General features: G+C 45.1%; 1 long non-coding RNA gene across 1 annotated transcript; it reads left to right on the top strand.

The window, feature by feature from the left end:
* Nucleotides 1-5,016: 5,016 nt before the first annotated feature.
* Nucleotides 5,017-13,125, top strand: LOC132210245 (uncharacterized). The gene is made up of 3 exons (XR_009446472.1): nucleotides 5,017-5,088; nucleotides 6,185-6,316; nucleotides 12,832-13,125. It is a non-coding gene; the product is annotated as an uncharacterized LOC132210245 (long non-coding RNA).
* The last annotated feature ends 1,837 nt before the right edge of the window (nucleotides 13,126-14,962 follow it).

Raw genomic sequence — 14,962 nt, 5'->3', positions numbered from 1 at the left:
CCCAGGGCCTTACCATTTAGAGTACAAGTGCTGCCCTAATTTGATTTCCAAATGCAACACCTCGGATTTATTCAAATTAAATCTACCTACCATTCCTTGGTCCATTGTCCCATCTGATCAAGATCCCATTGTACTCTGAAGTTACCTTTTTCAGTGTCCACTACATTTCCAATTTGGTGAAATTCTAGCCGGAAGTTTTCAAGGTCAAATAATGCCAGTCCAGCTACACTAAAATCCCAAATGAATTAAAAAGAAAGTCTGATTTTCCAGAAAAAAAATTGATCTGTAGAGCTAATTGCTGTCTTTGAGGTTGTGGGATATATTTGCAAAATGCAGTTCATGCATACTGTGAAAGAAAAAGACAAATCACAGCTCAGGTCACAGATCATTAAAGATAACGCAGCATTTTTTGAAGCAGCTGGAAGAGCACTCAAAATGCCATGCCTAGTGGGTGTCGATTTCAAGATAAGTGTGATTAATGTAATTTTGTTTTTTTGATTGGAATAGACATGTTGAGCTGAAGGTCCTGTTTTTATGCTGAATGGCTCTCTGACCTTAATTTTTGAAAACAGAAAAAGCAGTCTCACAATTTCCATAATATGTCAGCTTTTGTGCTCCTGAGATGCTGTTTGGCCTGCTGTGTTCATCCAGCTTCACACTTTGTTATCTTAGATTCTCCAGCATCTGCAGTTCCCATTATCTCTGATCACAATTTCCATATGTTGTGAGCATCAAGTGATGAGGATTACAATCTCCAAGACCACACAGCATCCTGGCTTGAATCTATATCATTGTCCATTCACTGGCACTTCTTCAGAATCCTGAACGTCTCCATGAAACATATGTCAGTGTCCCTGGGTTTCACCATCACATTCTGAATGGAAATTAGACAGAGGCAATAAATGCTGGTCTTGCCAACAAAAGTCATCTCAACAGTACAAATAAAAGTAATCTGTACTATTAAAGACATATATTCAGCCCAACCTGTTTACTAAAGCAGTTTTATTGAGATTTTAACATTGTTCTATGTCTCTGATCTTCCTGAAAAACCATGAAACTTTCCTGAGTATTTTCATGGTGTCGTTTAAAAATCGTATTTGGAAGTTGTACCCATCATTCTGAAAGGCAGAGCCTTCGTGGCCATGTGAAAACTTGGATCAGGAGTAAGTGATTAGAAAAATCAAACCAAGTCCGCCATGCGGTGAGCTCTTGAATGATGTGGCCTCAAATAAACGTTCCTCTCCACCCCTTATAACATTGGTGTGTTATTCTTAGTCAAGAATCTGTCTGCCTCTCCCTTAAGAATATTCAATGATTTATCCTCAATCTCTCTCTGGGAAGACTTCCATAAGCACACAATCCTTTGAAAGGTAAAAGAAATCAGTCACCATTGTCTAACTGAGATATTCTCCAGTTTATAGTCCATCCACTGGTGGTAATCTCTTGCACAAATAGAAATAATGTTTCAGCATTCAACTTGAAAAGACTGCTCGGAATATTTTGCATTTAGACAAGATCATGTTTCATTCGCTGAAAGTTCAATAAATCCAGAGCCCAGTCTGGTCATGATTTCCTCTGAAGATAAATACTTCTCAAAGGAATCACTTCAGTCAATCATCTCTGGATGGCTTTGGATTTCATCATGCACACAGTCTAATACCGTCTCACCATTACCCTGGAAAAGTGTCCAAAAACGGCCCTCTTCGGCCTTGAAACTGCTCGACCATGTCCTGCAGCAAGGTAATACAGCCACATCACCTTTCTTAGTACCTGCCCACGTAACCAGATCATCCCCAATGGACTACAGTCCACATTCAAGCCTTCCCAATTTGGCCCCAAACGTGACAATGTCTACATCCAGAACGTAAAGACACTTCAGAAGTGTTTCTCCCTACGACTCCTGAAACACACAATCGCAGCAATGCGTCGGCAACTCCATGCACTGCAATCCAGCCCAACTCAGCTCACAGCCTCCCTCTCTCAGACATGCAAAGGAACTCTCCTGTTTTTTATTCTTTGTGGCATCCAGAACCTGAACTCACAATTCTACTCAGCTTTAGTGGGCACAAAAAACCATAAGTACAGTGAACTTACTGGTGCTCACCATCCAAAACGGGCAACCTACATCTCCCAAAACCCCAACCCTGCCCAGGAACTCCCCGACAATGTGCCCGCCAGCACTGTCCATATGGCCACTCTCGGAGCAACCAGGGATGGCGTTACATCGTCCGCCACCGGATACACTGTTTCCGGGACAGCGAATGACACAGCTGCCATTTCCGAGTCCAACACCACAGAAACTGAGGATACTCCTGCCGTCACTGCTGCTGCCTCCTCCTACACCACTCCTCCCACCACCAAGGCAAACGGTGCTCCACCCACCACCGGTGCAACTCTGCCCATGCCAATGCAACTCTGCCCACTGCCGACGCAACTCCACCCACAACCATCTCCAACGTCACTCTGCTCACAGCCAGCAGCTCCAGAGGAGACAGAAATACTGAGCCCTGTCGAGTCTTCACCACCCCCACAGACCTCCCCCGTACTTAGGGCAAACGATCAGTCCCCAGTAAAGGGCTCACCCTTGTCCCCCTCCACCCACACATCAATCAATTAGGTCACGCTTGGACGTTGAGTAGTTTTTCCGCCGCCTCTGCCTCCATGCTTACTTCTCTAACCGTGAGCCTAACCCTCCCTCTGCTGACCCCTTCATTCATCTCCAATGCACCCACTCCTCCTGGGCACCATCCCAAGGACTCCTACCCTCCCTCGACCTCTTCATCGCCAACTGCCATCGTGACATCAAACGCCTCAACCTCTCCAACCCTTGCACCCACTCCACCCTCTTCCCTGCAGAACGTGCAGCATTCCACTCCAATCCCAACCTCACCATAAAACCCATGGACAGGGGAGGCGCAGTTGTAGTATGGCACACTGATCTCTACATCGCTGACGTTACACACCAACTCTCCAACACCACCTCCTACTGCCCCCTTAATCATGACCCCACGCCCAACCACCAAACCATCATCGCCCAAACCATCCACAACCTCATCACCTCAGGTGACCTCCCACCCACAGCCTCCAACCTCATCATTCCCCAACCCTGCAACGGCCGCTTCTATCTCCTTCCCAAAATCCACAAACCTGCCTGCCCTGCTCGACCCATTGTCTCTGCCTGCTCCTGCGCCACCGAACTGGAATTCATTTTATCACCCTTAGCCCAGTAACTCCCTACCTACGTCTGTGACCCCACCCACGCTCTCCATCTCCTACAAAACTTACAATTCCCCAATCCCCAACACGTCATCTTTACCGTGGACGTCCAGTCCCTATACACCCGCATTTCCCATACAGATGGCCTAACGGCCTTCCGCTTCTTCCTATCCCACAGACCCAACCAGTGACCCTCCGCTGACACCCTCATCCGCCTTGCCAAACTCGTCCTCACCCTCAACAACTTCTCTTTCAATTCCTCCCTCTACCTACAGACAAAGGGGGTGGCCATGGGTACCTGCATGGACCCAAGCTGTGCCTGCCTCTTTGCAGGTTACGTGGAACAATCCCTCTTCCATACTGACAAAGGCCCTAAACTCTACCTCTTCCTCCATTACAAAGATGACTATACCGACGCCACCTCATGCATCCACGAGGAGCTCAAACAGTTCATATACTTCACTGACACCCTCCATCCCACCTTTAAGTTCACCTGGACCATCTCTAATGCCTCTCCCTCTTTCCTGGACCTCTCTGTCTCCATCTCCGGCACCCACCCAGAAACCAATATCCATTTCAAGTCCACTGACTCCCACAGCTACCTGGAAAACACCTCCTCCCACCCACCTTCCTACAAAAATGCCATCCCCTCTTCCCAATTCCACCGCATCTGCTCCCAGGATGAGGAATTCCACCCCCTGTACATCTCAGATGTCCTCGTTTTTCAAGGACCGCAACCTCCCCCCACTCAGTGGTCAAGAACTCCCTCAACCGTGTCTCCCACATTTTGCACAACTCATCCCTCACACCCCGTCCCCACCCTTATCTGCTTTCCGGATGGACTACTCTCTCTCTGTGACTCTCTTGTCTGTTCCACACGCTCCTCTAGCCCCACCACACCCGGCACTTTTCCCTGCAACTGCAGAACGTGCTCCAGCTGCCCCTAACCCTCCCCCCTCACCTCGATCCCAGGCCGCACATCTGCTAATGTGGTAGACTGCATCCGGTGTTCCCGTTGTGGCTCTGCTACATCGGAGAAACCAAGCGGAGGCTTGGTGACAGCTTTGCAGATCGCCCATGCTCGGTTCACACTCAACAACTTCACCTCCCATTCTGCAAATGACATGTCCATCCTGGGCCTCCTGCAGTGCCACAACGATGCCACCTGTAGGTTACAGAACAGCAACTCATATTCTGCTTGGGAACCCTGCAGCCCAATGGTATCAATGTGGATTTCACAAGCTTCAAAATCTCCCCACCACCACTGCATCCCAAAACCAGCCCAGCTTGTCCCCGCCTCCCTAACCTGTTCTTCCACTCAACCGTCCCCTCCTCCCACCTCAAGCTACACCCCCATTTCTTACCTACTAACCTCATCCTGACCGCTTGACCAGTCCATCCTTCCCGACTGACCTATCCCCTACCTACCCCGCCCCACCACCTCAACTCACCTTTACTGGCTCCATCCCTGCCTCTTTGACCTGCCTGCCTCCTCCCCACGTATCTTCATCTCCGCAGTAGCAGCTACGCACTGATGATGTCTTCTCCACTGGAGACAAAACGTTTGCAATTCATTTGCCAAACTCGGCGAACAAACCAACAGCCAACTACCTTCACTTCTATCCATTTTCAGTCCGCCTCCCCCTTCTGACGGAGTAAACACAGTTGACGTTTCGGGTCCGGTGATCCGACTTAGAAATGGGCCCCGCCCTTGTCCTCTGATTGGTTGGAGAAACATTTCCGGTGCCTTTTCTGTCCCGCCTCTTGCTTGCTATTGGTCGTTAGATGTCAAACCGGCGTATACAGCTATGGAGCATGCGTGCTGGAAAGGGATATCCGAAATGAAACGGTCCTCCATGAGAGCCACAAGCGGTGAGTACAGGTTAAAGGGGAGGGCAGCTTCGGTGCTGTATTCCAGCAAGAGGGCTGCCTGGTGGTTCAGTTGAGGTCTCAAACAGGGGTATTCTGGTGCTGCGTGTAGGTTGCAGCGAGCCTCAGGCTTCCTCCCTGAAACAGGCCTCTGAAACAGGCCTAGACTGTCCTGTGAGAGGGAAAGTCCTGTCAGCTTTTACCCTGTCAAGCCACTTCAGAATGTGATTACAGCAACGAGAGGTGTTCTCAGTAAAGCAGAACTCCAATGTGCACTGATAATAAAATGTGAGGCTGGATGAACACAGCAGGCCAAGCAGCATCTCAGGAGCACAAAAGCTGACGTTTCGGGCCTAGACCCTTCATCTGATGAAGGGTCTAGGCCCGAAACGTCAGCTTTTGTGCTCCTGAGATGCTGCTTGGCCTGCTGTGTTCATCCAGCCTCACATTTTATTATCTTGGAATCTCCAGCATCTGCAGTTCCCATTATCTCTGACTCCAATGTGCACTCACTGGTTAGAGGTCTTTCCACTGTGTCCTGTGTTAACACCCTCGCTGAATTTTTAAAAAATCACTTTGGCTTGAATCTGAGAGTTGAACGGTGACGTCTGGGCTGTGAGCAGCAGTTGTGCAAAAAAAAATGCAAAATCAATTATTGGTTCCTGAGGCCAGGCCTGGAAGTTAATTGCAGGATGTTTCTTATTCAAAAACTGTGTCAACTCTTTGGGCCATTAATAAGGCCAGCATCTGAGAACTGGTGCCAGCAAGTCTGGGAGAGAATGTGGTCAAACAGAAGGACTTTAAAACCGGGCCAATTGCACATCTTTGACCCTGAGCTGGCTGCTGGTGTGACAGAGGCTCAGAGAAAGACCACAGAGTGGAGGGAGAGAGCTGAGCAGGGTGGGGCCGTGTGGTTTGGATATTGGGGTTATTCTTCGCCCATCACCCCCTCTCAAAATCCAGCCAGTTGTTTCTCTCATTGTCCCTCTTCCCCCACTTTACCCACTTGTGTACCTCCAGCCCCTATCCCACCCCTTGCTTCCCCCAGTATCAGCAAACTTCCAAAGATATTTCTGACATACTATGTTCCTTTTCTCAGGGCATTCAACAACTTGAAAACTGGATTGAAAGTGAGAGACAGAGCAGCCACTGCAGAAGCTTCCAAAATCACTCTGCCCCTTCTTGAACTGCTGCAATCTGCATAGTGAAGCAGCTCCCATGTTGCAAATTGGTAAGGAGTTATAGGATCTTCATCCAGTGGTGATAAGACCGTGCTGTGTTTTGTGTCAGTTGTTGTCATTTTGTTGTTATTCCACCTTCAACAACAGAATAGAAACATAGAAAATAGGAACAGGCGCAGGCCATTGTAGCTTTTGATCCTTCTCCGCTAGTCACTTTGATCATGGTTGATCATTCTGCTCAGCCTCTTCCCACTTTAGAGCCGGACCCTTTGATCCCTTAAGCCCCGACAACGACACATCATCATCTTCTTGGAAACATCCAGCGTTCGGCCTTAACTGCTTTCTGTGGCAGCAAATTTCATAGGGTCTCCAGTCTCTGTATTTTTTTTTGATTTCCTCATTTCAATCCTTTAACAGCCTAGTCCATGCCCCTAAGCTCTGACTCCCTGGTCATTGACAACATCCTTCCTGTATTTACCTAGAATTTTATTGGTTTCTGTGAAATCTTTCCTCGTTCTTCTAAACTCCAGTGAATGTCATCCTAACCAATCCATCCTATCCTTATATGTAAGTCTTGCCATCCCAGGAATCAGTCTGATCAACTGTTTTGAACAGCCTCCATAGCCAGAAGTTCCTTCCTCAGATAAAAATTCCAAATTTACACATAGCATCCCAGGTGTGGTCTCATTAAGATCTTGTACAATTTCAGTAAGACATCCCTGCTCCTGTACTCAAATGCTCTAACTCTGCAGGTCAAAATACCATTTGCCTTCTTCACCCCCGGCTACAGCTGTATCCTTACTGTCAGTGAATTGTGTTTTCCTAGTTTTGTAATCCAACTGGATAATCTCAATCTGAGACACATTTCTCATTTAAATAACTAATTGATTGTATGAATACCTGGGATCCACCATGGACCACAGTACCACACTGGTCACTGGTTGGCATACAAGAAATGACTGTTTACTCTGACTGTTTGTGTGCCAAACAGTTCTGTATCCCTGTGAATACCCAATCTCTCATGCTTTAAATTGACGTGCTAATCTCTTCTGTGGGGCCTTTTGAATGCCTTCTCAAAGCCGACATAAGCAACATCCACTGCCTTTTCAACTCTAAATGTTGCATTCTTGCAACATTCCGGCAGTTTTGTTCAACATGATTTCCCTTTCTTAAATCCATACTGACTCTAACTCTGTCCCTGTTTTCCAGTGTTAGGCTAAGGTTTATAGTTCTCAGGCTTCTCCCACATCCCTTCTAAAACAAAGGGATAATATCAGCCACTCTCCAGTCATCTCACACCCACCCATATTTATAGATGATACGAATATTTCTGCAATTTCCTCCCTTAATTCCCACAATGTCCTGGAATACACTAGATCAGGTACTGGAGATTTATCCACCTTTATATTTTCTGAGACATTTAGCACTTCGTCTCATCTAATGTGAACTATTTTCAAAATATCAAAAATTTATTTGAGTTCTTTAGCCTCCTTCGTTACAACTTGTCCATGCCGACCAGGCTTCCCAAACTGAACGAGTCCCACTTGCATGAGTTGGGTCCATATCCCTCTCAGCCTTTCCTATTCACGTACCTGTACAAATGTCTTTTAAATATTGGAAGTGTACCAGCATCTACAACTTCCTTTGGCAGTTCATTCCACATAGAAACGACCCTCTGTTTGAAACAGCTCCCCCTTCCTGCCCTTTAAATCTTTCTCCTCTCCCTTTAAAAAAACCCTCTAGTTTTGGACTCCCCTATCCAAGGGAGAAGACCCTTGCTGTTCACATTATACCCCTCATGATTTTATAAACCTCTCTAAAGTCACTGCTCAACCTCCTATTTTCCAGTGAAGTCCCAGTCTCTCCTCATAACTCATACCCTCCAGTACTGGTAACCTATAGACTGTAAGTGTAGCATGAAGCCACCCAGAGTAGAAAGTTAATCCAGCCACGAGAAGCATCACCTACCCTCCATCTCTTTGGCCCTTCGTCAAATAGTCTGGCAAAAGCAACTGTCCAGCTTCATACATGTAGAGTGAACGTTTCAGCTGGTTTTCTCCAGCCCCCGAGTCTTGAAATACCTCACGTGAATGAAAAGGGATCTTCCATTCACCTTATCTGTACTCTTCATGACTTTATAAACATATAAGTCCACGCCTCCAATTCTTAGACTGCAGTGGAAAAATATCCCAAACCGATCAAGCCTCACCTCAGGACTCAAAGCCTCCATTCCTGGCAACATCCTGATAAATCTTTTCTGAACTCTTCCAAGCATGATGATATTCTTCGTATAACAGATCTGAAGTAGACACATTATTCCAGAAGAGGACTCACTGATGTTCTGCACAACATCAACATACCGTCCCAACTCCTATACTCAAAAGGTCTGAGCAGTGAAGGCAAGCAGGCTAAACACCGACTTAACCACCCTTCCTTTCTACATGTGACGCCAACCTCACAGAATTAAGGGCCTGAACCCTGAGATCTCTCTGTTCGACAGCACTAACCCCAAGGCCCTACTTTTAATTGTACGAGTACAGATCTTGTTTGTTTTACCAAAATGAAATACTTCGCCTTTATCCAAATTAAACGCCACCTGCCATTCCACAGCCTCTTAACCCTATAAATCAAGATCTCTCAGTAATCTTGGACAGCCTACTTCGCTGTCCACTATCCTGCCTATTTTGGTGTCATCTGCAAACTTACTGACCATGTCTCTACTATTCTCATCTAAATCGCTTTTTTATATAAAGTCAAACAAAATTGGAGCGAGCACTGATCCCTGTGGAACACTTCTGGGAACAGGCCTCAGGTCTGATAAACAACCCTCCACCACCAGTCCCTGTGTCCTGTCACAAAGCCATATTTGTATCCAGTTGACAAGCCTCCCCCCGCCGAGCCCCATACGATCTAATTTCCCACTTAGTTCACCTTGTAGAACCTTGTCAAAGGCTTTACTCTTGTCAAAATAAACTACATCGACCACTCCGCCCGCAATCATCTTCTTTGCTCCTTCTCCAAAAAACTCAATCAACTAATCATTCCTTGACTCTCCAAATACATAAATCCTACCTTTCACAATTACCTTCAACTACGTACCCAAAGCTGAAGTCAGTCTCACAGGTCTATATTTCCCAGGCTTCTCCTTATGTCCCTTAAACGAAGGCACAATTTTAGTCACTCTCCAGTCATCTGGCACCTCACCCGTAATTATAGATGATACAAATATTTCTGCAAAGGGGCCCCATGTTTTCTCTTTAACTTCCCACAACATGATTTGATGCACTAGAGCAGGACCTGGAGGTTTAAAGTCAGAGTGTAATACAGCATGGAAACAGGCCCTTCGGCCCAAACTGGTCCACTGCTGACCATGGTGTCCACTCCGCAATTTCTAACTGCCTGCATTTGGTCCATATCCCCCTCTAAACACTTTCCATCCATGTACCTACCCAAATGTGTTTTAAACATTGCTATTGTGCCTGTCTCAACCACTTTCTCTGGCAACCCATTCCCAATATGCACCACTGTCTGTGTGAAGAAGTTGCCCCTCACGTCCTTCTGAAATCTGCCCCCTCTCAATCTATACACTCCAGGTTTCCATTCCCGATCCCTGGGAAAAAGGCTATATGCATTCATCCTATCTATGCCCCTCATGATTTTATTCACCTCAGTAAGGTCAGCCGTCATTCTCCTCCATTCCAAGGAATGAAGTCCAATCCTGGCCAACCTCTCCTTAAACTTGCATACTATTCCTAGCAACATCCTTGTAACTCCTCTTTGCACATTTTCCAGTTTAACGATGCCTTTCCTGTAACAGGGTGACCAAAACTGTACACCACACTGCAAGTGTGCCCTCACCACTGACCTGCACATCTTTAACATAACATCCCACCTCTTATATGCAATGCATCGACCGAAGAAGGCCAGCATGCTAAATGCTTTCTTCACCACCCTGTCTACCTGTGATGGTGCTTTCCACCAACGATGTAATTGTGCTTCTCGGTCTCTCTGCTCCACAATATTCCTCAGAACCTTACCATTCACTGTATAACTCCTACCTTGGCTTAACTTTCCAAAGGCCAACACCGCACGCTTAGCTGTATTGAATTTCATTTGACAATCCTCAGCCCACTTCCCCATCTGATCACAATCCACCTGTAATTTTTGATACCTCAGCGATTCCTCTTAAGTTTGCAGATGATACAAAGTTACTAATCAAGCCATATACGTTCACATCCAGATCATTTATGTAAGGGACAAATAACAAAGATCCCAGTATCGACCCCCATGGCACACCATTAGCCACAGGCCTCCAGTCCGAGAACCAACCTTCAGCCATCACGCTATGCTTCCTACCATCGACACAATTTCGAATCCCATGAGCTAGCTCTCCCTGGATCCCACACAACCGAGCCTTCATGACTAGGCTGCCGTATGGGACCTTGTTAAAGGCCTTACTAGAGTCCATATAGACAGCATTCGCTGCCCTAACCTCATCAATCCTCTTGCTTACCTCCTCAAAAAACTTGAACAGATTTGTCAGACATGACTCCAGTGCACAAATCCATGCTGACTATCCCTCATCATATCTTGAATATCCCAGCTTTGGTTGATTGACTCCCTGAATATCATCTTCAATACCTTGTCTACCACTGGTTCACTGGTCTGTAGTTCCCTGGCTGGTCTTTGCTACCTTTCTTAACCAATGGGACAACATTAGCCACCCTCCAGTCTTCTGGAATTTCAGTCGTGAGAAAAGATGAAGGAAAAATTTCTGCAAGGGTCTCTGCAATTTCTTCCCCAGCCTCCCACAGTGTCCAAAGATGGACTTCATCAGATCCAGTGGACTTATCAACCTTAACGTGCTTTAAGGCTGCAAACGCCACCTCAATGGTCCAAAACATCCCCACTTGCCTCCCTTGTTTCCTTAGCATCCATGATTCTCTGCTTAGTAAACACTGAGGAGAAATATTCATTAAAAATCTCCCCCATCTCTGTGAACTGTCTTCAAACCAAAATATTTCTACCCCTGACTTGTCCCACCTCCATTTCTTTCTCAACAGTAAAACCTGATGCAATATATTCCTTTCAAATCTCTCTCCTAACCTGATGCTCAACACAGAGTTGACCTCTTTCATCTTCATGGAGCCCTGCTTGCTCTCTCGGTGCTCTCTTGCTTTTAATGCACTTGCAGAAACTCTTCGAATTATTCTTAACCTTATCAACCAAGGCAATTTCATGTTGCCTTTTTGCCATCCTGATCTCCTGTTCAAGAATGTTCCTGACACCGTTTACACTTTCAAGAGATTCATTTGAGCCGAGTTTTTATTTATATCTACTAATTTATATATTTTTTAATTCGTGACTAAAACTTGAGTATCTTTTTTCACCCGTTCTCTAATCCTACCAGCCTTACCTTTCACTCTTACAGAGACATAATGACTCTGAATTGTCACATTTTTTGAAAGCCCCCCACTTGTCAGACATCCTTCTACCTGCTGTCTACTCATGTCAACTTTTGAAAGTTATAAAAACAGAAGCTGCTGGAAAAGCTTAGCAGGTCTGGCAGTATCTGTGAAGGACAGATCAGAGTTAATGTTGTGGGTCTGTTAATCCTTCCTCAGAAGTGTTGAAACTTCTTTTCTCATAGCATTAAAATTTGCCTTACTCCAATTAAAGCATTTACTTTTTCTGGAAGGCATATCCTGTTCCATAATTGTTTTAAAACTGACAGTAATTCTGTCACAAAACTCAAAGTTTCCCTGTACTGTCACTTCAGTCACTTGCTAAGCCTTTTCCTTTCATAGGAACATCGATTTTTTGGATAAAGAGAAAATTCTTTAACGCATTTCAGAAAATACTCACCATCTAAACCTTTAACACTATGGCAGCCCCAGTAAATGTTTGGAAACTGAAAATTACCAACTATTATAACCTTATTCTTACACATATCTGAGATCTCTCTGCATATTTGTTCCTCAATTTCCCTCTGACTATTAGGAAGCATATGGTACCATCCCATCAGATGATTGTTCCTTTCTTATTTCTTATTTCTAATTTCAACATAAGTTTTCATGGGATGATTTTTCAGAAACATCTCTTCTAGTGATAGCAGCAATGTTTTCCTTATTTAAAAAAAAATCCTGCAATTGGCCCATATTCGCTCTAAACCATTCAAATTCATGTCCTTATCTGAATGTTTTTCAAACATCGTAAGTACCCACATCCATCACTTCCTCTGGCAGTTCATTCCACACACTGAACACTCTATAAAACGAAAAGATGCCCGTCATGCCTTTTCTAAAATCTTTCTCCTCTCATTTTAAAAATATGCCCCTGTTTTTGAAATCCACCACGTGAGGGAGAAGACCTTTGTTATTCCTTATCTGTGTGTCTCATTATTTTATTAAACCTACATAAGGTCATCCCTCAACCTCTTACCTTGCCGTGAAAGAAGTTCCCGCCAATCCAGCGTATTTTTATAACTCAACCCTTCCATTCCTGGCAATATCCTGGTAAGTTTTTCCAAACCCACTCCAGTTTAACAATATTCTTCCCACAACAGGACGACCAGAGCAGCACACAGTGCTCCAGAAGAGGACTCGCCAACATCACTTCCCAACACCTGTACTCAAAAGGCCTGAGCAATGAAGACAAGTGTGCTAAATGCCTTCCTAACCACCCTGTCTACCTGTGATGCAAATTTCAAAGAATGATGTACCTGAAACCCGACGTTTTCTCCTGATCTGCAACACTACCCAGAGCCCAACCATTAATTGTGCAAGTCCTGCCTTTGTGAAGTATTGCGTTGTGGTAAAACAAACATTTATCCAAATAAAATTCAATCTGCCATTCCTCAGCCCATTGCCCCAATTGATTAAGATCTCTTTGAAATGCAGAAAGCTACGAGGCCATCTCCCTTGTTATGACAACAAATAATCATCAATGAAAAGATGTTCACTTCATTTGTACAAGGAAGGGGTCAGACCAAATCTCGAATACCACATGCAGGTTTTGGTCTTCTGTTCGTTTATTCAAAGTGGCTCAGAGGAGGTTTTCAAGATTGAAACCTGGAACCAGTGGGTTGTCTGAGGAAGATGGACTGGGCAGGAACGAGGGAAAAGGATTTGTCAGGAGCTGCTGATTAAAACAGGAAACTGATGTGAGCCAGGATATAGGGTGTAGTGAAGTAGAGTCTGTTTGGGTTGAGCTGAGAAACAGCAATGGACAGAAAATGACCTTAGTGCTGCATATGGACCCCAAGCTGCAGTAATATTGGGAAAGGCATTAGGGTGGAATTGAGAGATATAAGGCAGAAAGTTATGGCTTTAATTACAGGTGACTGCAACCTACTTATAAATTGCCCAAATCACAACTGTAGCAGTACAGTGGAGGAGGAATCCTTGGTGTCTATATGGTACAATTTTATGAATCAACAGGTTGAAGAAGCAGATGGATATTGTATAATGAGGATGGAATAATTGACAATCGAGTTGAGTACGGGCCCTTAAGGATGAGTGACCACAATAGGATAGAATTCTTCACCAAAGCTGAAGGGTGATATTGTTGTTTCTGAAACTTGGGTCCTGTAATTAAATGAAAGAAGTTAAAACGGTATGAGGAACGAGCCAGTTGTGATAAATGGTGAATCAGTGTTTAAAAACCAATAAAATCCGAGGTAAATACAGGAAGGATGTTGTCAATGACCAGGGAGTCAGAACTTAGGGGCATGGGCTAGGCTAGATTGAAATGAGGAAATTTAAAAAAAAAAATAGTCTGGTGACCCTGTGAAATTTGCTGCCACAGAAAGCAGTTAAGGCCGAACGCTGGATGTTTCCAAGAAGATGATATGTATAGTTGTCGGGGCTTAAGGGATCAAAGGGTTTGGCTCTAAAGTGGGAAGAGGCTGAGCAGAATGATCAACCATGATCAAAGTGACTAGCGGAGAAGGATCAAAAGCTACAATGGCCTGCGCCTGTTCCTATTTTCTATGTTTCTATTCTGTTGTTAAAGGTGGAATAACAACAAAATGACGACAACTGACACAAAAAACAGCACGGTCTTATCACCACTGGATGACGATCCTATAACTCCTTACCAATTTGCAACATGGGAGCTGCTTCACTATGCAGATTGCAGCAGTTCAAGAAGGTGCAGAGTGATTTTGGAAGCTTCTGCAGTGGCTGCTCTGTCTCTCACTTTCAATCCAGTTTTCAAGTTGTTGAATGCCCTGAGAAAAGGAACATAGTATGTGAGAAATATCTTTGGAAGTTTGCTGATACTGGGGGAAGCAAGGGGTGGGATAGGGGCTGGAGGTACAGAAGTGGGTAAAGTTGTGGAAGAGGGACAATGAGAGAAACAACTGGCTGGATTTTGTGGTGGGGTGATGGGTGAAGAATAACCCCAGTATCCAAACCACACAGCCCCACCCTGTTCAGCTCTCTCCCTCCACTCTGTGGTCTTTCTCTGAGCCTCTGTCACACCAGCAGCCAGCTCAGCGTCAAAGATGTGCATTTGGCCCAGTTTTAAAGTCCTTCTGTTTGACCACGTTCTCTTCCAGACTTGCTGGCACCAGTTCTCAGATGCTGACCTTATTAATGGCCAAAAGAGTCGACACAGTTTTTGAATAAGAAACATCCTGCAATTAACTTCCAGGCCTGGCCTCAGGAACCAATAATTGATTTTGTATTTCTTTA

The sequence above is a fragment of the Stegostoma tigrinum genome, chromosome 11, assembly GCF_030684315.1.
Source record: "Stegostoma tigrinum isolate sSteTig4 chromosome 11, sSteTig4.hap1, whole genome shotgun sequence".
In the NCBI taxonomy this organism is placed as follows: Eukaryota; Metazoa; Chordata; class Chondrichthyes; order Orectolobiformes; family Stegostomatidae; genus Stegostoma; species Stegostoma tigrinum.
Note: the sequence above shows the minus strand (reverse complement) of the source record. Positions and strands in the feature narration are given on the sequence as shown.